This window comes from Chinchilla lanigera, unplaced genomic scaffold (genome assembly GCF_000276665.1).
Source record: "Chinchilla lanigera isolate Chin_1 unplaced genomic scaffold, ChiLan1.0 scaffold00115, whole genome shotgun sequence".
NCBI classification, from domain to species: Eukaryota; Metazoa; Chordata; class Mammalia; order Rodentia; family Chinchillidae; genus Chinchilla; species Chinchilla lanigera.
In genome coordinates, this window is record NW_004955516.1 from 4,135,543 (window position 1) to 4,160,712 (window position 25,170).

The window sequence follows — 25,170 nt, forward strand, 5'->3', positions numbered from 1 at the left end:
CTTCTTTTGTTAGATGGATTCCTAAATATTTCAAGTTCTTGGATGTTATTGTGAAAGGTATGGTTTCCTTAATTTCTCTCTCAGCAAATTCAGCAGTGTAGCTGGATACAAAGTCAACACCCAGAAATCGATAGCATTCCTATACAGAAACAACAATCGATCAGTTTTTAAAAATAAATGGATGAAAAGATTGAGTGAATGTTAAGGAAAGTACAGGGTGGGTCAGGTAAAGAATGAATGGAGTGATGAAAGCTCCCATGTTCCTGGCTTCACTCCAGAAAGGAACCCTGATACTTGCCCCTAAATAAACCAGTCCTCTTTTCATTACAATTCTTCCCCACATGACCCAACCTTTCAGTCCACAACATGAAACGAGGCATCAATTGTTGGCTGAAACAATAGTCCTAGGGCCTTCAGACCATTACAACCAGACACTCGGTGCTCAAGTGTGAAGACTGGTGTCTTCCACCTTCCTGTTTTGCTGTTACAGACGGGAAGGAAGAGTGTTGCAGTTATTTCTGCCATATAACAAGGCAGTTCAAAAACTTCATATTAAAACAATGATTTGTGATTTCTTATGGTTCTCTGAGTTGACAGGGCTCAGCTGGGGCCATGTTATGCACTATGTCATATAGTTGAGGTCATATACATGGCTTCATTCTTCTGGAACTTAGTTGGACTTGAAGCATCCAAGCTGACCTACATGTGGCTTCTCAACTCCTAGTAGCTAATGTTGGCTTCATAGTATGAGAGTGGACTTCCTGGCTGTTCTACAAAGATATGTCCCAATGTACAAGCATTTAACCCTCCAGGCATGGTAGTGTAAGCAGGAGGATCACTGCAAATTTGAGGCCAGCCTGGGCTACAAAGTGAGTTCAAGGCCAGCCTGAATTGCATAATGAAACCTTGTCTCAGAAAAAAGAAAAAAGCATTTAAGTCTCTGCTGATATCCTACAGAACAAAACGGGTCAAATGGTACATAGTTAAATTCTTAGGCATTATGGGAGAGACTACATAAGACCATAAATATAGGGAGATGGAGCTCATCAGAGGCCACCATTATGAGAATCTACCATCAAAAAGTAAGAGATTCTGGTTACCAAAGATCAGAAGGGGTCATCATCAAAGTGAAATGCTGTAGAAAGGAACCTAGAAAGGAAAATATTTGCTAGGATCATCTTGTGACGTTAGTCTTATGAAGGCAAATACACACTCTACTCAGAAGTGTGTTATTGTGAGCATGGGCAGTGCTGTTTCCATGATTCAAAATGGTTTCTTTAGCCAGGCATAGTGGCTAGGAAGGATTCAGACGGAAACTCTTGAGAAGAAGATCAGATTTTCACCATCCAAACGAAGGTTAAATCAAAATAACCCTTTTTCAGGCACTGCCTTATAGGCCAATTTATGAGCCACATAAAGAAATTGACTTTTTAATTCATGCTTCCAAAAGCTAACACTAAAAACAGTATTACTAACCTTGAGCACTAGTTGTACTTGTTGAAACGACTCTTAGCGCTTTCCATCTTTCAAATCTACTTGTGACGAACAAACAATGGCCACAGTTTTTGGTTGGGGTAAAGTTGGGAGAATGTGAAAAATGTCCCTCAGGTACTGAAAGCAACTCTGGAGAATAATTTTTAAAATTGATTTGCAAGCTGGATGTGGCTGTGCACACCTATTATCCCAGCATTCTGGGAGACTGAGGCAGAAGAATCCTAAGTTTGAGCCTAGCCCCAGCAATTTAGTGACTCAGTGAGACCCTGTCTCAAAATAAAAAAAAGGGGAGTTGGAATGTAGCTCCGTGCAGAGGCCCTGAGTTCAATCCCCAGTAGCACACACACACACACATGCATGCACAGTTGATTTACAACATGGTTTTAATAAAGATGGAATTGTTGGAATAATGAGATCCTTATAAATAAGTCACCCAGTTCAGTAACTTATAATGCATCTGTGTTCCAAGTTCTAATACTCCTATATTATTCTTGAATATTTTTCTTAATCCCAATGTACACCCCCCACCCCTGTGTCCAGTGCTGGCGACTGAACCCAGAGCCTCCTACATGCTAAGCAAGCACACCACCATGTAGCTACATCTCAAACCCCAGCTGCACTTTATTACAGGTGAAAATATCCAGGTTGGCCAGCCTCTGAAATGCTCCACAATGGTCTCTGCCTTCCAGTGTTCACTCCCATGAATGGAAGTGGACTTAATGATTTGCTTCTAATAATTAGGAAACAGCAAAGGTGATTGGGTATCACTTCTGAGATTAGGTTACAGAAAGACTGACTTCCTGTTTGTGATCTCTTATACACTCTCTTTTTCTTGGAATCTTTGCTTTTGGGAAAGTAAGCTACCATGCAATAAGCTATCCTGTGAAGGGGCCTATTTGACAAAGGGCTAAAAGAGGCCTCTAGCCAATGAGCTGACTACTGGAAATGCTCAATCCAATAACCTCTGAAAACCTAAGCTCTGTCAACAACCATGTGGGTGAGTTTGGAAGCACAGTACCTTCAACAGAGCTTTCAGATGAAACCACAGCTCAGGCTAACACCTTGATTCCAGTCTCGTGAGACATCCTGAGCCGAGGATCCAGCCAAACCACTCCATAATTCTGACCCCGAGAAAGTGGAAGGTAATAAATGTTGTTTTAAGCCGCTAGGTTAGGGGCTAGAATCACTAGTACAGTGTGATCAAGGAAGGATGCATTCTTTTTTATTGTTTTATATCTGTGAAGAACATTATTTCAGTATATACATATAACATTTAACATAAGATTCTTATACATTCTAAAATGTTAAATATTCTAAAATGTGAATGAATAAATCAAAGGGACTAATGAATCAGTAAGATTCATTCTTCTAGGACACTTTGGGTAAAACTCAGTATGATGGTCACCTACAATGTCCACTTTAGCATCACTGAATGTTAAAATTTGTCTTTGAGGCAAAGACTTCCACTGCTTATTTCCCTTTTTAAATCTCCATTTCTTCTTCAAGGGCAACTTGTTATTCAGTCACTTCATCTTATACCATCTTAAAAATTCAATTTTTATCAACAGAATATCCTGGAATGGCTTCCAGAGAGGATATTAATTAAAGCAACCATACAAACAGACTCACATCTCTGGGTAAGTCTTATTTCATGCTTGAGCTCACTTCCTATCCTTTGGAGACAGCCTTTTTCCGAGAGTAGCTCTAAGCCTGTGTCACTCTTGAGAGATGACCAGGTTGGCCCATGGCCAGTAGCTTGTTTGTGGGAGCCTTTTTTCCCCCTCTCCAGCCAGCAAGTTCATCCGACTGTCTGGTCTGAAAGCGAGGCAGCTGGATGAAGTCATAGCTGCCGTTCAGCCTGGAACCAGCCCGTGATGGCTTCTCACAGTCATGCTGAATGACTGTCCACGGCAGAGAGGTCTTGCCCTCCGAAGGAGGTGTATTTTTTGGGTTGAAGCTTGGACAAAAGATACAAGTTAGCTGTTTCTTCCCTTCCGTCCTTTCTTTCACTAAGGGCTCATTAAATAAACTGAGTTGTTAATAACAGAGTGATTTCCCTGCAGGTCTTGAAGTTGCCAAAAACACCCAATTTATAAACCCAAAGTAAGCAAGTTTACATTATGGGTATATATGTTGGCAGCTTGCATGTAAAAAAATAAAAATTACAGATGTGAGGCTCCCTTGTACTGTCCGCTGCTAGACTTCAGATTGTGCCAACATTTCCATTACAACCCGTAACTCTAAGGGTCAAAATGAGAACAAGGAAGAGAATACCCCACAGGGGCTTGGCCATCTCTGAGAAGGGTGGGTTGGTGATTTTCCTGACTCAGACTTGGATGCGGATCTTCATGCAAGCAAGAATAAAGATCAGATTTCAAGAGGACTCAATGGATTTTGAGCGAGAGACAAAACTCTTGCTTTCTGTTGATGGAAGTCTGGTTGTTTGCATTTCTGTCAGTCAATAACTCTGCCAGACCTTCTGGACCTGTCACTGTGGGAAACTTCCACAGTTTTCTATTGGATCTTTTATATGAGAACTTGTGAAAAGAGCTGAGAAATCTGTTTTACTATGGAACCTAAAGACTGTTGTGAATCATTTAGGGCTGCATCAGGGTGAATAAGTCTTTGGAATCTGAAGACAGCTCTCTTGCTGTCCTGAATATAGATGAATGTGGACTCTCCACAAATGCACATCTGACTCAGAACCACTGATGCCAACTCAGTTTCATCTTGTGGTGGCTGGTCAATAGCAGAGTATTTTCTCCCAGACATTCAGCAGCCTATTCTCCAAGAGAGAATCTTTGCTTGGCTGGTAGGGTTCACTGATGACATGGGGTGGGGGTTACTGTCATGTACAAGGGCAAGAGGGGAGCATGCCGATCAGAGCTGGAGGGCTTAGAGATCATTGGCTGTGCCAGTGGCCAATGGGATGGTAGATCGGATATGTGTTCCTAATTCTTAATTCCCTTCTTGTAGTGGACTTATATATCCACACCCTTTGTTGTGTGACTTTGCAGTGCCTCTCAGGAGAGGAAGCAGATTATGTATTATTGATCCATTAGCTTTGGTCTTGGCCATGGGGTTTGTGTCAGCCAAGGAAATACAGTATATGTAGAAGTGAAAGCATGGTAGTTTCCAGCTGAAGACATAAGAGGTTTTGCGTGTTCCCTCTCACTTCTTTCCTTTTTTAATTTCTGCCATCTACTATGAGAAGAACATACCTGGGTAGGTGATGGTCCCACTACGAAGGGAAATGTGGAATAAACCTGAAGCAAAGTTGAAACTTGGAGCTGAGCCCAACTAAGCCACAGTTAATTCTTATATCTTCAAATTGGAAATGGATGTTAATTGTTTGTTATAAACCACCAAGTTTCACAGTTGTTTATTGTCTTAGTTGCTCTTCTCATTGCTGAGACAAAACACCCAACACCCACAACTTAGGTTTCAGTCCATATTTGGCTGGCTCCAAGGCAGGGTGGCACATGGAAGAGAGAGGCAACAGTTCATGGTGGTAGAAGACAGCAAAAGCAGCAAGAGACGCCAACAGTGTCTTTCTTCCCTTTTGTCTTACCCAGACTGCTGGGATTAGGGCAGTGCAAAACCATTCAGCGAACTAATTTAATAATCACATACCCTTAATTCAAGCATCACACACTCTACATTCAGCAACCTCTGAAAAAGCCTGTGACTGCATGAGGCTTTGGGGGGACACCTAGACACAAGGCCTAACATTTATTACACAGAATCTCTCTCCCTCTCTCTCTGTCTCTCTGTCTCTGTCTCTCTGTCTCTCTGTCTCTCTCTCTGTCTCTCTCTCTCTCTCTCTCTCTGTTGGGGGTGGAAACCAGGGCCTCATGCATGCCAGGCAAATGCTCCACTACTGAGCTATATCTCCAACCCTTATTATGCAGAATCTTGGCTAACTATGTAGTTGTACATAATTAGGCAGTTGTTTATTTCAAGCATAATCCTGACTAATACACTGCGGTGTATCAGTTAGGGCTCACTAAAGGAACAGATTTAATATAAAATATAATATATATGTCCCCTAAAGAGTTGGAGGTAGAAGAATGTAAAATGGCCATCTGCATGTTGGATAGCTGGAGGGTCCCAAGATTGAAGGTCTGGAGGTCAGTGCGGAATCTGGTGTGAGTCTGCGTGGGCAAGCCCAAAGGTCTCCACGGGAATGATGGAGAGTCTGCGCTGGAAGCCTGAAGGAACTGGGGTCGGACATTCAGAGGCAATGGGGAAGACTGGAGCTCTTCTGCAAAAGCAAAAGGGAAGACTTCCTTCTTTCCTTTCTTATTCCATCCAGGCTGCAAGCCTATTGATTGGTGCCACCCACATCCAGGGTGGGTCTTCCCTCCTCAGCGTGCAGCCTGCAAGTCTGTCATCCACAGACACACCCAGAACTGTGCTCACTAATCCAATCAGCTTTTCGTAATTCATTCCAGATGACATCACAGTTAACTATCACACTCAGAAGCCCCCATATTCCCATGCTCAGATAATAGAGTTTTCATTCTAGCTGAAAAGAATATTAGTTATTCTATCACTATTCCCTCATGAGTGCACCAAAGCCCTGGCAGTGAGATGTCAAGCTCCTGGCGGTGAAGTGACAAACCCTGAGGTACAAGTGTTTGGTGGTAGAGTCCAGACCTGACCCCAGACCCCTAGATTCCCACATCATGATAAAATAAAATGCTTATTTCTACTCAAGCAAGCAGTTGATGTACTGTACTGGTACGAACATCAGATCTACTGTGCAGTAAAACCTAACCAACATGATCTATAGACACAGCAAGCGAAAGGCAACATAATCACCGTGTACTAGTTTCAGAAATTCCTCCTGGGATATTTTCTCATCAGCCTAGACACAATATATATATTTTTAAACATGAGGCAGGTGTCTAGTTCCTGAATTCCATTGCTGGATGGGCGAGACAGGAAGAAAAACATTCTATTAGAGATTAAATGTTGATCTGGCCTATCCCATAGTCACCACTTATACAGCCCCCATTACAAAAATAACTGTTAACTCTTCATTTCTCTTTTAATACAGACCTCGATAATAAGTTTTAAAAACTGTTGTCTTACCATTTCCTTCAAGATCTAGCATGGGGAAGGTAAAAGTACATGGACAAAATTCTTGAGAATGTTTAAATGTCATCTCTTTACCATAAACCTATCCTCCTATAACTTTTTACTGCTTGAATTTTTCCTAGAGTTTAAATCGTTTTGGGAAAATCATTCCAAGGGAAACTTTGGGTTTTTTTGAAGTAGTGGGAACTGAACCCAAGCCCTTCACACTGAGCTACATCCAGATCTGCTCCTTAAAAAATTTTTTTTTTTTAATTTTAAGACAGGATCTCACTAAGTCATTAAATTGCCCAGACTGGGCTTGAACTTGTGATCGTCCTGCTTCAGCCTCCCAGAATGACCAGCATATAGGCATGTGTCACTGCACCTGGCACTCACTTCTAAATTGTAAAGCTGACTGAAGCTAAGTTTCACAGAGACCTCTGCCAATGAGGGTCTTTACAGGCTCAGGCCAAGGTTCTCCTGGGAGAGGCACGGGGTGGGAGACTAAGTCCCCTTTTCTTGGCTTCATGTTCCACAGTTCCTCTTCACCTGATTGTGGAGCAGACTGTAAAAGCACCATGAAGGTGGTAAATTATAAATTATAAAAATGTGTCTAATCCTCCTTGCTGCTGTGGCCAACATCCCCCAACCAGGAACTCAGCCCCCACACTCTACGTTGGTATTGTGGGTGGTTGCTCCCCACTTTTATTGTATACATTGTCTCCTGGGTGTCCTTCAGAGGTCTGAAAACTCCAGACAGTCTATCACATAGATGTATTGTCGTACAGATGTCAATGAAATCTGGATTCTAACAGGAAGCAGTTAACACACTCAGGAAAGGATGACTCAGGAAGTTTTGTTTACAAAGTTGGCATAGGGGAACCACTAAGGGTATTGCAGTAGTCTGTGACTAGTAGCAACCAAGTCGTCACCACTCCTAGGCCTGAAGGCTTTAGGGGAGGGAATGCTTCCTGCAGCTGGGAAGCGGCTCATGAGACTTGGAGTTGTCACAGGGTCAGATACCTGGAAAAAGATGCTCAAGGGGTATCTGCAGCCTGAAGCAAGACTGCAATGAGGGAGCCACAGGCATAAATGCTCTGTCCTCGCTCTTGGTGGTCTCTGCTCTTTTGCAGCTACTCTCCATATGTCAAACACACCTGGAAGTGAGAGGGCGTGAGCAGTTTAGACTTTCAGTGTCTTAGCAGTGAGCAGGGGACAAAGCAAAGATACCTGACTAGTGCATCCGGACTGCCCACATCAATGACTACCTGGAGGTATCTAGTTTATAAAATGCTTCTAAACTCTGGGAAGCTGAGGCAGGAGAACTGCAAGTTCAAGCCCAGCCTGGGAAACTTAGTGACTTAGTGAGACCCTGTCTCAAGAAAACCAAACACACACACACACCACACACACACATACACACACACCAACAAAAGTTTGGGGATGTAGCTTAGTGTGAAGGCCTTAGGTTCAATCCCCAGTATTGGAGAGAAATCTTCTAAACTACTGAAGTATAACTCATACCTGGTAGTGAGATTTTTTTTTTTTGGTTTTGGTTTTTTTTCTGGTACCGGGAATTGAACTCATGACCTCGTGCTTGCCAGGCAGGCATTGTGCCGCTGAGCTAAATCCCCAGCCCCCAGTAGTGAGATTTTAAAAAATTCTTTGATGATTAATGGTAGTGAAAATCACATTAATAATTTGATAGCTCTTTTGAATATATTTGTTTGCAAATCTCCCCTCTTCTTCCCAGATTTTGACATTTGGAGGTGGGTGAAGATTATGTCTGTTAGGCATGAAACACGGCGGTCTCTGCCAGGCCTGCACCATAGTCATCTAATTTATGGGCATCCCAGGGAACTGTGTGGATCTCTTAGATCTACTAAGCTATTACTGCCATTGTTAGGGATGTGTGTTTTGTATATGCTGAACCTTGTAATAGCCATACACAAATTTGTAGAAGACTCTTTTAGATATTGTTGCTATCTAGAAGTCAATATTCCTTTTAGATAAGAGCACAAAGACACATTTAGATGTCTTGTTTATTGCTTTCAATGAAGGTTTAATAAATGTGGAGTAAGAAACTTTCAAGTGCTATTCAAAAATACCAGGGGAACAAGAGCTGTCTTAGTTACTTTCTTGTCCATGAGACAAATATCGGACACCCACAAATTAAAAGAGGAGAGGTTTATTTTGGTTCACAGTTTGTAGAGGTTTCAGTCCATAGTCTTGGCTGGCTCCAAGGCTGGGTGGCATGGCAGAGGGGCATGGCAGAGGAAAAACAGTCCACGGTATGGCAGCAGGAGGCAGAGAGAGTGAAAGGAGGAGGGAGGAAGAGATACACTCTTCCAGGCCACACTTCCAGCGACCCACCTCCCCCAACCAGGCTTCATCTGCCAAATCACACTTATTTAAAAACTCATCAGTGGACTAATTCTGGCTCCAAGGCAGGGCAGCATGGCAGCGGGTAATGGCAGAGGAGACGTAGCTCATGACATGGCAATGGAAGCAGAGAGGAGAGGGAGAGGGAGAGGAAGAGTGAGAAGGGAGGAGAGAGGAAGAAATGAAGACTTCCAGGCCACATCCCCAGTGACCCACCTCTTCTGACCAGATCCCACCTGGCTCATCCACTGATGAATATCACCCCCCCCCATTCCAAAAGTGCCACCTAGGAGCACAGAAAGCTTTGCAGGGACATCCAAATAAAAACCATAACACTCCCCAATGCAGGTGTTCACTATCACTAGGCAATGGCATTGGCAGAGAGAATCAAGTGTCATATAGTATTTGACATGGGGAGTTAGAGTAGAATTAAATTGAATGAAGGCAAAAATGTGAACATGTTTCAGTGCACATACAAACAGTCTTAAGGCACCCTCTGTAGCTGTAACATTCGTAGAAGATATTAGGTGTCATCTAGGAAACGATTACTGCTGTTGTGGGACACCAGTCAGATTCAGAATTTTAATGACATAAGTAATGAATCAATTGTCACTTGTTCTGAAGAGTGTATTGAGTAACTTTAACCCCAGCATTGTGTTGTCTAGCAAGGGGAAATGTCAAAAAAGGAGACTCTGTGGGTCAGGAAGTATACTATGAAAATAGACAGATGGAGGGCAGGAATGCGTGTGGGGTGTAGTTGTTCCTGCCTCAGAAATGCAGTCAGTGGGAGTGAACAAAACCAAGCAAAGATATTATGGACAGTGGATACTGATGAATGTGACTTGTGTGGATGGGAAGTAATGGTGGGAAAATGTGTATGTTCACATTGCATCAAGAATAGGAACTCAGGAGGGTCCTGAGAACAACCATTCTTCGGCAGTATTTCCTTATACTTCTTTCAAATAGGCAGTGTTAGTCCCACACTCTTCATGCAAAAGGAAATTGAGTAAAACAGGAAGATTAAAGGCTTTTTTTAAGGTTTTGGATGGCCATATTCTTTCCTTCTCCAAGGGAACATTTCTCAGCACTTACCATTATGCCAGCCACAGAATCTGATGTTCCCTTGAATCTAATTTTTAAAGAAGAGCATGTGCAAATATTACTCAGATAATACCAGAGAGATGCCAACCTGGGTTGAGGTGAGAGGTTCACAGATTTTCAGCTTCTCGTGTCCTTTAAGATCTTGTGATTAGGCCTTGAAGCAAGTGTGAAAACAGATGTGAATGGCAATAATAGTTTGGAAGTAAAAATGCTTGGCTACTGCACATATGTATTACTTTAACAGCTATAACATTTTTGTTATGGCTCATGTCTAGATGTCCCCGCAAAGCCTCATGCACTCATAGGTGGGGCTTTTTCAGAGGTGGCTGGATCGAGAGTGTGTGATGCTGGGGTTGAGTCATTGTAAAATGCTAGGATCAAAGGCACTAGGATTAAAGGTATGCATGCTATTCACTCTAAATAGCCTGGAGAAGATATAAGGGAAGGAAAAATCTGTGGTCACCCCTCACTTACTTTGCTACCTTCTGCCCGCCATGAACTTTCTTTCCTCTGTGATGCCTGTCTGCCATTCCACCCTACCCTGGAGCCAGCTGAATATGGACTGAAACCTCTACACACTGTGAGTCAGATAAACCTTTCCTCTTTTAACTTGTGGGTGTTGGGTATTTTGTCTCAGCAATGGGAAAGTAACTAACCAATTTTAAATAAAAATTAACACTTAAAGAAGAAATCATATGTATCATATATATATGATGTTGATGAGTTCTGGCTCTTTCCATTACCTTGAGTTTGTTGGTCCCAGAGTCTGAAACCTTGGTATATGAAATGACCTTCAGCAAATAAACAATGCAGACGGGTATAACGAGACCCATATGCAGAGTGTTTTACTGCATGTGGGAGCTTTCTGTTATTTAGTGATTGCTGTCCTCAGATAGCAGAACTCTCAAGATCACAGAATATCTTTGTTGGCCAAGAGGGAGGAAAAGTACTTAGTTTCCCAGAGGATTTTTTTGTCTTGTCTTTTTGAGACAGGGTTTCACTAGGCAGTTCAGGCTGACCTTGAACTCACTTTGCAGCCCAAGATGGCTTTGAACTCACAGCAGTCCTTCTGCCTTAGCCTCCTGAGTGCTGAGATTACAAGCACGTGCCATCATGTTTGACTCCCAGAGCATTACTAAATGTAGAATTTAAGGAGAAACAAAATGGTGCATATGTATTTGTGTATTATTTGTAGTGTATCTCTTGCTAAAAGTCCACTTTCAGTTGTGAGGTCACATTTTTAGATGGTATCTTAGTTAATTTAGGCTGTTTTCACAACGTATCATACACTAGGTAGTTTAGACAACTGACATTTATTTCTGGAGACTGGGGTGTCCATTCCTGGTGAGGGCTGTCTTTTGGATGAAGACAACTTTCTTTTTTTTAAATCCTCACATGATGGAAAGAGAGTAAGGGAGCTTTCAGGATTTTTAAAAAGTAAAGGTGCTAATCATACTCATGAGGGTGCCACTGTCATGACCTTATCATCTTCCAAAGACCCCACTCCTGATACCATCACACTAAAAATTAGGACTTCAACCTGTGAATTGGGGTAGGGGGCATATAAACATTCTATCTATACCAGATGGAGAATAAGGAAAGAAATGCAAGCTAATTTATTCTTCTTAACAACACTTCATATGTATTATTAGAAAAATAATCCCCTGAAACTTGATGGCTCTTGCTGATTAGGCTTTTTAAAATTATTGAGACAGAGTTTCTAAAGTTAAGACAACAAATGAGTGCCTTGGGTGATCCAGAACTGGCATGCGGACAAGGCTAGAGATAGGTATGCATTCATAAACAGAGTCAGATAGGAAGCAGATAGTATTTCCTTCAGTTGGAGGAGCACATTCCTAGGAGGAACTAGGGCATCATATCCCTGTGCCAGTTAAGACTGAGCAGGGCAAAAATGCTTTCTCTGAGGGATCTGTGCCCAGTTTACCAGTCTGGAGAAAAAAGTCAGAGACTATGATCATTCAAACACAGCTTGGTTGGTTCCCTGTCCACAAGAGTTATGAGTAATAAGATGGCTGACTGTTACAGAAGTGAGATTTCAAATATTGATGTTCTTTTGATCTTTAACTTTAAAGAGGTTGGTCCTGCCCTCTCTTCATTCAAGAAACATGAATACACAATACTTATTTGACAGTATTCAACAAAGCAGCTGGGAGTTTTGATAGGGAGAGAAAAGAGAAATGTTTTTGTACTGAAAACCATAGAATAATATTTAGTTTGTAGACTACTTCAGTGCTTTCATTTCTACCTTCTTTTTTGCTGTGAATATGTAGCTCAGGAATTTCACACGACTGTGAGGGTGCCCATGAGGTTTTGCTCTCACAGACCTGAAGCTCTTTGCAGAATGCCTTTTGAAAACTTGCTTTTGGGGTTGACCCAAGAGATGTGCTTCAGGTACTCTTCATGGGAAAGCTCTGGAAGCCCTCTCGGGGTATGGTACTGGCTCTTACACTTACATATTTCTGAACCCCGCATTATTCAGAAAAGTAGAGGAAGCTTGAGTGATAGCTTACCAGAAGGCGACCTTCCTATCCAACGTCTCCTGCCACGTCTCTTGGAATTGGGTCATGGGAGCTACTGAACCAACCTCCGCCTACTCACTCCTTTGGGAATTTTGGAATTATTTGTAACTAAGTAACATGCTTTTCTTGGATAACAAATCAACTAATTGCTTATTTTGCTTGGTGCTTTGCAAATCTGACTAATGTTGACTCAGGTAGAATATTATAAAATTATTAATGCTGTGGGTGATAATTACTTGCAAATACATTTATGGTTAGAGTTAAGCTTCAACAAGTTTATACAATTCAATTATGCAGCCCTGGGTAATGATTTTTTCCCCCTGTTTTTAAAAAATGTTATTAATTGTTTTTAGTTTAATGTTAATGAAGATGGTTTCCAGAGTCTTATCTCTTCACCTCATTACACAAATCATCATTGTGGAAAGCAGAGACAAGAGTAATTTACATCTCTTTTTGAAAAAATAAATCTGTGAAGGCTTGAATCTTGCCTTTGCAATAATTCATGTGTAGAATACATTGACTAGCACCAGGTATCATAGGAGGCGAATAAGGATAAGAGTTATTATTTCACCAAACTCAATAACCACTTGCTCCTTGCTTTAGATACTGTTAGTGAAATTTAAAAATTGGGTAATTCTTTTTTAAATAAAAATACTAAACTTTGTAGAAGGAGAAAATAATCTACAATTGGTGAATAAATTTATCTGTAATTTTTTTGTCAGTGCATGTTAGCTGCTATTAAACATATTGCAAACTACCTTTAGCAAAGATGCAAGCTTTAATCATATCTTTTAAAATGTTAGTATTGAGTAATTGACTTTTCTTTGGGTAATAACAAATTATATTTCCCCACCCAAGATTTTGGCTTGTATCTCAAAATATTTTAAAACTGAGCTTTAGCACCAGTCACAATTTCCACAGGAAACTACCTCTGTGGTAAAAATAACTTACAACACACATTTTTCATACAGAGCTACCCATCAATATTGATTTTCATTTAACTTTCTTTCCCCCCCTAACTGAGAACTTGAAATAGTATTTCCTTGGGAAAATTACTTGGGAATGTGTGTGAACGATAAAATCTTTGATATTTTTAAGTTTTATAAAACCTGAATTCACATGTATTAGATCTCAACTTTAAGGTCTTTTAAGGTTAATTTTGTATCAGATTCCCTCAGTGTAAAAGAAAAAGAAAAATGTAACCTGAATTAAAAGTATGGTGTGTGTGTGTGTGTGTGTGTGTGTGTGTGTGTGTGTGTGTCGGGGTGTTAGAGGAAGACCATTTTGGTGAGAAGGAAAAATACCTTACAGTTGTTAGCTCTCCTCCTGGCCATGACAAACACTACATTTTTCATACGTGGCCAAAACAGCATCTCACATCTCACATACTCTTGACACTCACCCCCTTCATGAAGTGGAGAATGCTGAGGCTCAGAAAATGACACCCAAATTGTGGCACTTTGGTATGCTGAAGTGCTTTAACTCTTTGACCTTCTCCTTCCCCTGTCTCCTGCTCCTCTTCCTCTCCAGGAACATAGGAGGGGCTTTTTCTAAAGTTCCCCTAGATACCCAAAGGCTGCACCTTCCAGACAATTAACTCACAGGAAAGACAAAGCCCAGGAGAACTTTGGCTCTGCCTATTGTCTGGATCTTGGAGACCATTTACTTCCCCTAAAATCACTCTTCCCCCAAGTTGCCTACATCTTCTCACTTCCTTCTCCCCTGTGAAGAGGATATATAAGCTGCTAAATCTCGTTAGGTTATAGGATATTCACTTTCCTCTGATACCTTCTAGAGCATACTGTTGTGTGCATTTCCTGTGTCTATTATCATATTATCAATCTGTCTATTCTCATTTTTTCAACAGACTCAATTACTAAACCTTCAGAGGCGGACAGAGAAATTTCCTTTACCCTACAAGACTATATTCTTTACCTTAACAACTTGGTTTGCTTTTGAAGCTATTCAACAAATAAAGTATGGCAGAAGTGATACTATGAAGCTTCCATGACTAGGTCATGAAAAAACCACTTAATTCCCACCTTGCTCACTAAGCTCACTGCAACACTAATGCTTGCTATGCTAAATCCTCTGTAAGTAGTCTAATCACAAAGACTCTGAAGTCTCCATGTTTTTAGGAATCCCAAGTTGTCCTATATGAAGAGTCTACATAGAGAAAGCCTGTGTTAGTTTTCCATTGCTATGGCAAAATACCTAAGAGAACTTACAGGAGGAAAAAGATGATTTTTGGCTCATAGTTTCAGAGGTTTCCGTCCATGGTCATTTGACTCCCGTTATAGTTTATACTTAGATGTCCCCTGAACTCTCATCTAAGGCAAATTTTAGTTTTAGGATCAAATTTTGGGATTGTTGCTCTGAAGCTACCTGGACATGTGGTTCAGAAGCCTTTGGAACTGGTTCTCGGGATCTTTTGGAAAGGTTTGGTGATATCAGCTGTAGAGGCAACCTTAGAATACTGTCAGATGACCTTGCTGAGAGATTCTGCTCAGAGCTCGGAAGACCAGATGCAGACAGAAAATGCAGAGTATAAAGACCAGCATCAGGAGATTTCAGCGGGGAACAAGGACTCCATTGGCATTTGTACTCCTGACCCTGTGCGTTATGCTCTGGCTGAAAATTTGTGTATATTTTGTTTTTGTTCTGAGACTTTGCAGGAGACCGAGATTAAAGGCAGCAGACTAATAAATCTGGTGGAAGAAACTGTAAGGCAGCCAAACATTCAGGCCAACTGAATGATTTTTAAGTTTTGAGTTTGGGCAAAAAGGAAGCTCCAGTAAAATTGGGGCCTGCAAGGATGCAGCAGAGGAGACTTTGGTTCCCAAAATGATTAGTAATAAACATTCAGAGCTGTTAACACCAAAGTGCTCCAGAGACCAGCAACCAGCAAAGACCAGTGGCAGAGTTGATGCATGGTGTCTGGCACAAGCTGCTTTCAGTGGCAGTGACCAGCTGTTGGTTGTGTCAACTATTGGCATCCAGCATTACCTGGTGTCATCAGGAATGCTAAAAACTCTGCACTTTGCTGGTTCACGATTTCCATCTGAATTGAGCAAAAGAAACTTAGGCTAATTGGTAACCATTCTAAGGCAGAGTTCTGGGGAGATTTTCTATGTAGCAGTGGTAGATTACACACTGGCACACTGGTCAGAATGAGGCCCCTGAATGGAGTAGGGATGGAAGGTGGAGGTGAGGTGACTTCCTTATTTTTACCATATTTCCTCAGGCCTCTTTGGCCTCCCCATCTCCTTACCAGGCTGTCTGTCCCTTTGGTCCTGAACGCTGGCCTCCTTAGTGAGAAAGACCCTGGCCTGCAAGGCTGGGAGCCCACACTCCTAGGTGTAAGATCAAGATGACAGTAGCTCTGTAATCCTGCATGAGGCATCAGCTCAAGTAGCAAGCTAGCTGAGAGAATGAGGTGAAGAACACACACTTGTGTCCAGCAGCGGGGGCACGTCCACATGACTGGCTGGAAAAAGGAGCAGTTCCTGTCCTCAAGAGGCTCATAACCCTAATAAGAGAAATGGACATCTAAACCAACAGCTGCTTTGAGGCTAAGTCTAGACTGGGTTATGTCCTAAGGGCTGTGAGGACATAGAGGAGTTAGATGCAAGAAAGCTGAATGTATTCCATCTTGGCCCAGGCAGGTGGCCACAATTCTGTATCCTCCCACTTCCTCTCCTCCTCCTTTCCTTCCGCCTCCTCTTTGACCACTCATTGAATTAAGTAATTAACTAAATTGCTTACTTGCAAATAAATTTCTAAATTTTAACATACAGTCTATGTCTAATTCTCAGGCAATCTGGAGCAAATGCTACACAGAGCATTCTTGGTGCCACGAATAGTTATTCCTCAGCTGAGATCAACTTTTTTGAAAAAAAAAAAAAAGAAAAAAAAAGAAAAAGCTTTTAAAATCTCCTCCCTCCCCACTAGGCAGTCCAGTTCCCTTGTGCAGACAACAATAAATGGTTGTTGGACTGAATGAAACCAAGGTGTAACTAGAACATTTAGAGAGCTCCGTGATTCCTTAACCATAAAAGGCAAGAATATAATTATGAAAATAAGGTTAGATTTCTCACAACTTAGCTTATATGAGAAGGAAAGGCAGCATATGTGACGGATGATGGTAGGGAGAGTGGGAGAAAATGTGTTTAGAAAATTAAAATATATTCCACATTTGGGAACTCAGAAAATTAAATACAAGTCAGGCCTTTTTCGTGCTAAACTTTGTTTGCACTGGGTAAAGTGCAACTTCCTGTTTTGAAGAAAAAGTTTGAGTAGGTTCAAAAGGTCTCTTGGGGAATCCACTCATCTACCAACATAACATTTGAACCATTTTAAATGTAAATTAGGGGAAATATGGATTGGGTTTCATTTGCAGCATAACTTAAACGAGGGATAGAAAAAATAGATTTGGAAATGACAGAGAGCAGCCATGACAGAGTGGCAGATCCTGGTCAACTTTCATGTCCTTTCCCAGCAGGAGGTCTGTCAGGTCCAGCGCCCTTTTCTGTGTCAGGACAATGGGCATCAGTTCAGCCTCTTACAGTCACTCTCAGCAAGCCCCCGGTTATGGCTCATTTCCTTTAGTTCAGAGAGGGTCTCTCAGTAATACTGAAAGAGTTCAACCACAGCATGCTCAGAAAGACAATTCAATTTCTCTTGAGTGTCATTAAGAAAACTCACACATCTAGCAAACAACTATTTTCTTGTGCAATGTTCTCATGCTTGAACATTCTTCGGAAGCCCCTGGAGGGCTTATTAAAACACAGACAGCTGAACCCCACCCCAAGCATGTGTGATTCAGTAGGTCTGAGGTGAGGCCCCAAAATTAGCGTGCATGACATGTTCACAGGTGAGGTGGACACTGCTGCTTGGAGGCCTACTCGGAACCACCACTGTGGTGGGCAGACACACTCCAGGGCATTCTCTGAGGGGCAGAAAGCTGCATACTTTGTATTTATGTATTCACTAATGGATCAACAAACTGAGCACATCACATCTCTGTACCTACATAGTGGGTTGTATACATTTGCTTTACAGTGAATCTGCCAAGGCTTCCTAAAACAATTATTTTTGCTTACACGTGATGAAAATGTTTTCACCCATTCTTGTTTACACTATGGTGTTTTTTGTTTTTTTTTTTAGCACATTTACTCTTCAGAGAAAGTGCAGAGGTAAATGTCAGCTTGGTCTAGATTAAATCATCACGAATGAATGGACTCCGCATCAATCAGACCTTACTGCTTTTAATGCAGTAGTTTTATCTATTTGAATTCAGTTATCTGGCACGGGAGCACCTTACTAGTGCTGAATTCTACTAGTTAAATAATTTTTCCGTCAATTCTTATTTACTTAAATGTTCTGTATTAAAATGTGATTGGGAGTCCTTTATTTAAGAACTTCTTTTCTGACTAATTAAAAGCTACCTTGAATATTCTACTCTAACAAAATGTACTTATGTGAACACAGAGAGATCACACCAATTCTCATTAAATACAGTCATCCTTCAGTATTTGTGGGGGATTGGTTCGAGAACCCCCCCATACCAAAATCTACAGATCCTCAAATCCTTTATATAAAGTGGTATAGTACTTGTGTATAATTTGCAGACATCCTCCCCTACCGTTTAAATAATCTGTAGATTACTTGTAATACCTGATATAATGTAAATACTATGTAAATAGTTGTTATACTCCATTATTCAGAGAATAATGGTAATATAAAAATGTCTGTACATGTTTAGTGAAGATATAGCTGTTGTAAGCTTAACTATATTTTCAAACTTTGGTTGGCTGAATCCTTAGACACAAGCCCTATGGCTAGTAGGGCCAGGTGTACTGTCTGCGCAGAATAACATGAAATTTTAAGGATGAAAAGATTTCTTTTTTTTTTTTTTTTCCCTCCGGTACTGGGAACCGAACTCACGACCTTGCTTTGCCGCTGAGCTAAATCCCCAGCCCCTGAATGAAAAGATTTCTTGTTTATTCTTTTCTCCCTTTCTGGTGTAGAAACTTTGTCAGATTTGTATATCTCCCAAAAAGTTGATACTCTGGAAAGGAGATTTCATATCCACCTTTATATTCAATTCTACTCTATTATATCTATATTTTTGAATGTGCTCAGTCCACAAACACAAGCCTGTAGTACAATTGGCTGCCCCTGTCCTTGTGAAAGAAGTCTCACATTACCACTGATACTTTGAGAAGTTTTCTGAAATTAGGGCTCATGTAAGACAGAAATTATGGAGGGGCCGTAGCATGTGGTAAAAGGAGCATGGGATATGGAGTCAAAAGCCAAGGCTTAATTTTACCTCTGTAACTAATCTTCTTTACTTATCTCCTCTGACTTTCCATTTCATTATCTTTTAGAAGTAGAAATAAAAATAGCAATCATAAGGGGAAAACCATAGCAAAGTTGAGGAAAAAAACTACAGCAAAGTACTCTATAGCAAAATGCTATCATAAATTGTAGTTATTCATAGGGGTAAGTGCTGTTCCATGTATTAGACCTTCTCAATAAAGGTGATGCTCCTTATTATTTTTGCTGGATGTTTTCAGATTGTACTTAGTTATCCACTGGATTCAGACAGGGCTCTTAGTTTCATTTTCAGTGAATGTTATTTGATCATGAAACAAGACAAATCTTGTTTGTTTGTTTGTTTGTTTTGGTTTTTCTCCGGTACCAGGAACCGAACTCACGAACTTGCGCTTGCCAGGCAGGCGCTTTTGCCGCTGAGCTAAATCCCCAGCCCTGAAACAAGACAAATCTTATGTGGTCTACACCTGGAAAAAAACTTTTCAACCTAACCTCATTAGTACCATGCTTTACGCCACACATCATCCCAAGTTCTATCCAAAGGGACCTCAGAGAAGACAAGAAGTTACACCTGTTGGCACAGTTTACACTGAAAGGAAGACTCGTATCATCTACTGACTGGGATCTATGTTTATATACATTAGTTTGCTAGGGCTGCAAAATAAGGTACACTACCACTGACTAGGGTGACTAAACAACAGAAATTTATCTTTCTACAGTTCTGAAGGCAAGAGGTGTGAAGTCGAAATTTGAGCAGGGTTGGTTTCTTCGAATGCCTCTCTTCTTAGCTCGTAGACATCTGATTTCTCCTGTGTCCGCACAGGGTCATCCACTACACCTGTACGTGTCTGAGTCCTCTCTTCCTGAATAGACGCATTAGGACCCATCTTAATGACCTCATTTCAGTTTATCTCTTTGAAGAATTTATCTCCAAATAGGCATATTCTGGTTAGGATAGTAATATATGAATTTTAGGATGATACAATTTATTCCATAACACCCTATATGCCCATTACTTTTTATTTATCTTAATGAGATGGTAATCATAATATCCTTATAAGATTCCTTATTACACTTAAATAAAGGTAATATTTTGTATGTGCTCCAGAAGTGGTTTGACCACCAGAGGGCTCCTGTATTAATATAATGAAAAATAATTAGAAGGGCATATTTAAAAGTAAATATAAAGTTGATTGTGAAAGTTAAACAAGTGATATCCGTGCATCCTCAGTGAATCCATCCATGAACATCTGTTAATTAACTTGACGATAGCTACACGAATTACCATAGTATGTACATGATTCAATTTAATATTTTCAGCTGCTCTGTTGTGTTCAGTGTTTGTATTATTTCAATATTACAAATGAAGTATGTAAGAATGTGAAGAAGTTAAGTAACAACTCATAGCTAGCAAGAGGCTAAGGGGAAATATGAATCTCTACCATCATCATTAGCACTAGCTGTGTTGTGTATCCCTTAGAAAATAGTTCCTAGCTGGGCGTGGTGGGACATGGCTGTAATCCCAGCACTTGGGAAGCTGGAGCAGGAGGATCGCTGTGAGTTTGAGGCCAGCCTGGGCTGCAAAGTGAGTTAAGGCCAATCTGAACTACGTAGTGAAACCCTGTCTCAAATAAATAAATAAATACATAAATACATAAATAAGAAAAGAAAATAGTTCCTAGTTAGTTTCTAGATGTTTGTAACTAGAAATACTGTTTGTAACTCCTCAAAATACTATGCAAATCTAAACTATGTGTACAAATGCAGAGATGAAAGATCTAACTTTGTTGTTTGATTGAGAAGCTCATCTCTGCTCTGTAGTTCAGGAGCTATTGATTATGTGACAGAGTCAAGATGACCCTAACCTACCCTCTACTTTTTTTGTTCTCATTGCCTGGTTCATAGTCCTCCTCTAAAAATTTCTCGAATGGATGTGTGAATTCCATTTTCCCTCCGTATTAGCCACCATATTCCCCCCATATTGCAACTCTCGGTTGCAAGTGATAGAAGTTCAAGACATACCAGCTTCGGCCACAAGAAGAGCAGGAGTGGAGCTGACCCCCGGGGTAACCCAGAACCAGGCAGATCAACTCCAGGAGGACCGTGGTTCCTATTCTTTCTGTGAGCCCACTTCATTGCTTTCCAATACAGGTTTTTTCTTCCCATTTGGTGATAGCCTGGCAGTCACTCTTTTAGGTTTGTGTCTCACAGTACTGGGGCCAGAGAAGGACACAGAACTCTTTCCTCTTGGCTCTCTTTAGAGAAACCCAAGGGAACAGCCGATTAGCCCATCCCTTGAATTGTCATTGTGTCCAGTGATGGCACTGTGGATATCTGGCCTCAGTTCCATGCTCTTGTCCCTGCCCACATAGGTAGGCTATCATGAAGGGCAGCCTTCTGAAATTTACATGCATACAATCAGAGAGGAGCGGTCTCCTAAGGAAGAATCATGCTATTACCAGAAAAAGAGGGAAGGGTAACGAATCCACAAACATATCAAAGCTTCGGCATGGGATGACCTTAACCACCACAGGCGGTTGTTTCTCCCTCCCGCCTCGGAAAAAGCAGGAACTGGGTGGCTTGCAAAAACTTGGACTTAGAATTAAGTTTCAGGTTGACCCTGACTCCTAAAGTTTCATAGTTGTTGACTATCATGCCCAGCCAAAATTGTGCATTATTCATGAGTTCTAGCATTTTATTTGAGTACTCCAAACTGCAGTTGTTAGTTACATATGCTCCTTGACTTACGCTAGGGTTATGTTCTGATAAACTCATCATAAGTTGAAAATAGTATAAGTTTAAAAGGCATTGAATACACCTAGCAAACCCCACATCCCAGCTCAACAACTCAGCACCTCATGTAAGGTTCGTTATTTCCTCTCGTGATCGCTGGGCTGACTGGAAGCTGCACTTCGGTGCTGCCTTGTCTCACCAGAGGATTGGGACTGCACACTGCTAACCCAGCAGGGAAGATCCAAATTCAGCATTTGATGTACAGCGATACTGAATATATCACTTAAGTATCTCATGGAGTCAAAAAGTCCTATGTCAATTGCCGTACATCAGGGAGCACTTCTATATAAAATATTTTTGCTCTATCACCTTGATAAACATACCAACAAGCCAATATGAATGGATAGAAGAGATGGATATGGGTGGTCTTGTTGTGCTGCTGGATATATTCTGTAGTCCCTGGAAGCTGCAAGTCACACATGCCCATTGAACCCCACCTGTCCAATTGAATTAGGTGTGGGGACTTTGCAATGAGACCCTGGACATCGACACTCTTTGGAGAAGAAAGTAGAGGGTGGAAGGAAGGTCCCAGTGCGGGCAGCTCTTCCTGCTTTTGTCTTCCAGTCTCTCTGTCTTCTTCCTTCGCTTCCCTCATTTAGTGAACAATTTCAGTTCTTTATTTTGTCGCTTTGAAGCCTGCCTAATCCCTCTGGTCCTGTGTTAGGTCTTCGCCACTGTATTTCTGGAGGTGACGAGGATGCTAGAAAAGAGGACTGGAGAAGACCTGCTGGATTTTTCAGCTTTACCTTTGATTCTGGTCCTGTGCTTGGCCATACGACCTTGAGCAAATCAGCCTTCCTTTAATTTCTATAAATTTAAAATTAGGTGAGTAATAAATCAACTTTTCTCCAATGTTTACGTAAGTATACCTGAAACGGTACTTGTGACTCTATAGAGTTGTATGCATGAAGGGCTCAACAAACGCTAACTGGAAATACATGCAGTAGTAGAATAAGAGAATGACCATATATTGAAAATTGCTATATGCTGGCACTTTATTTGATGGATGGATTGATTGACTGATACTTGTGACAGAACTCAGAGCCTTGTTCATGTTAGGTAGGTGTTCTACTACTGAACTACACCTTCAACCTTTTAAATTTTTTTCTTTTTGAGATAGTGTCTTGCTAAATTGCCCAGGCTGGCCTCAAATATAGGACCCTCCTGCCTCAGCCTCCTGAGTAGCTGGTATTATAGGCATGTGCCACTACGGCCAGCAATAGTAAGCATTTTATATGCATTATCTCAGTTGAGCCTCATAGTGACCCTAAATGGGAGCATTTTTATTTCCATTTTAGAGGCAAAGTGATTGAGTGCTCAGTATCACCTAGCCAGTAAGTTGCACAACCAAAATTTGAAATCAGACTTCTTTGATTCTAAAAACCTTAGCACACCGGAAGCTCTTAAAACTTCTAAATAAATTCAAAAACAGTACAGTTCTGTCCTAAGGCTCTTCACTGTATTTAGTTAGACTTTAGATCTATTTGGCTGGGCTTTCTACTCCATACATTTTGTGGTATTTGGAACATCTTTCTCCTATAACCCAGGAAATCTGTTATTCTGTGAGTCTTTTTCATTTCTTTCTCAGTAGCATCACAACCAGAGTCTATTGTTTTATTATTTAGTATCCCATGTTTTCTACTGGAAGTCTCCCAAACACATTCTTGGATGTGTGAGGAAAATAATTAGGTCCAGACAGAGTACAAATTAGCTGAATTTTTTTTTAAAAATCAGACTATTATCTTGGATTAGAGGTCAGACACATGGACATGTATGCCATATGCAGTCTGACGGCTGATTCTCTATGGGAGATGATAGTGCACACTGCCCTTTTGCTGTCTGTACCCCATCCTAGCTGGCCCACACTCCATTTTTCGGGGCTGAGAACTGTCTCTCTGTCCCCAAGGGTCTGAGCTGGTGATCACCTAGGCTTCTCTGCCCCGTCCTTGAATCACCGAAGAGTCAGAAATGTTTCATCTTCTTATTTCCTTTTAAAAGTACTGAGGCTACATTTCCAGCTTTCGGCAGTTAGGAAAGTAGTAAGCAATTGAGGTGATGTGATTTCAGTCATAGCTGTGTATTTCATTCACAAGACCATTTTTGCCTAAGCTGAACGGCTTGAATTATTTGCCTTATCCCATTTTCATGGTGTTTCACTTTTGGCTTCCAAGGACGTCAGACAAAACGCAGAGACAGAATGGCACATCATACGGCAAAATGAGCACAGGTCATGTAGGCCAGGAGTCTGAGAGGGGAAAAAAAAATCAAATGAAAACAAGTGTGTTGGGCCAAATAATAAGAAATAAGCAGAAATGAAGTAAAGTCACAAAGCAAGCCAGAAAAGAAACAGAAACCTCATAAGAAAACATACTCAAGGAAATCAACAAAATGTGTAGCCAAAGGGACATCAGGAAGGTTGTTCCCAGATGGCCACCTCTCCTGGGCGGGCATCCCTTGGGAATGGAAACTCTTGAGCAGACAGCCAGGCGTGGCCCCTTGGGGTCGGAGCGGGGCGCTGGCCATGAGCAGAGGCAAGAGGATTCTTTCCTCAAAACCCTGCCCTTCCTGAGGAGGGCTACACCCCGAGGGCCCCAAAGTGCAGGACTGGAGAAATAGGGTATGAAGTGGAACGGTAAAGAGCCTTCCTACTTCCCAGAGAAACCAAGTTACCGAGGAGACAAAACATCTTGGGGCAAAGACTATAAACTCTGTGCTTGCACAAGTCTACGGCTGAGACCTATCTCCTCACTCGTCTGTGACCTGGAGCAATTCATTTCCCCCCTTAATATCTCACTATTCTTATCTGTGAAAAGCGGGATAATAATAGCACTTATCTAACAAGGTTACAGTGGAAATAAATGAGATCCTGAATGTACAATGTTCAAAATGGGAGCTGTTATGATGTTAGTGATGTGTGAGAGAGCAGGAAAGGTGCAGGGAATTAAAGGGGGACTAACAGGAGTGTTATAAGGCAACAAAGGAACAGCGGCTTGCTCAGGAGTCTGCCTTTGTGACTATTTTAGTCATAGTATTATTATTATTTGAAGTTTCTTGTGAGTTCTCTGTCTCCCGGACTGTAAGTCCTCTGGTACCTCCCTTAAGAACCAATTTGGCAAACTCTGACGCCCTCAGATCTGTCTGGAACAAATTCCCCATGCAAAGGTCAGGTGTGGGATGTATTTCTCTGCGACTGAACCCAAAGTTCCTGGCATCTCTGGAATTTCCTGGGTACCGGGACTTGGGTTTAGGGAACAAGTCGCCCAGTAATGGTGGCTGTAAAGGACACATATGAACCAAACAGAGAGTGGAAAACAACCCCCCACTGCTGTGGGCTCTCCCTGAGCTTATCTGAATCTTCACAGTCTGTAATGGCTGAATCAACATGCAGCCCGTGGATATAGGAAAAATAAAGATAAAGGTAATGAAAATAAATATGCACTCT

The 25,170-nt window shown here is 41.3% G+C and overlaps 1 long non-coding RNA gene across 1 annotated transcript in view; it reads left to right on the plus strand.

The window, feature by feature from the left end:
* LOC102005833 overlaps window positions 1-25,170 on the plus strand; it is a 139,093-nt gene that overhangs the window by 83,384 nt on the left and 30,539 nt on the right. Inside the window, exons 5-6 of the long non-coding RNA XR_264537.2 lie at window positions 3,063-3,131; window positions 22,393-22,553. This is a non-coding gene — a long non-coding RNA (uncharacterized LOC102005833). The remainder of the gene's footprint in view (window positions 1-3,062; window positions 3,132-22,392; window positions 22,554-25,170) is intronic.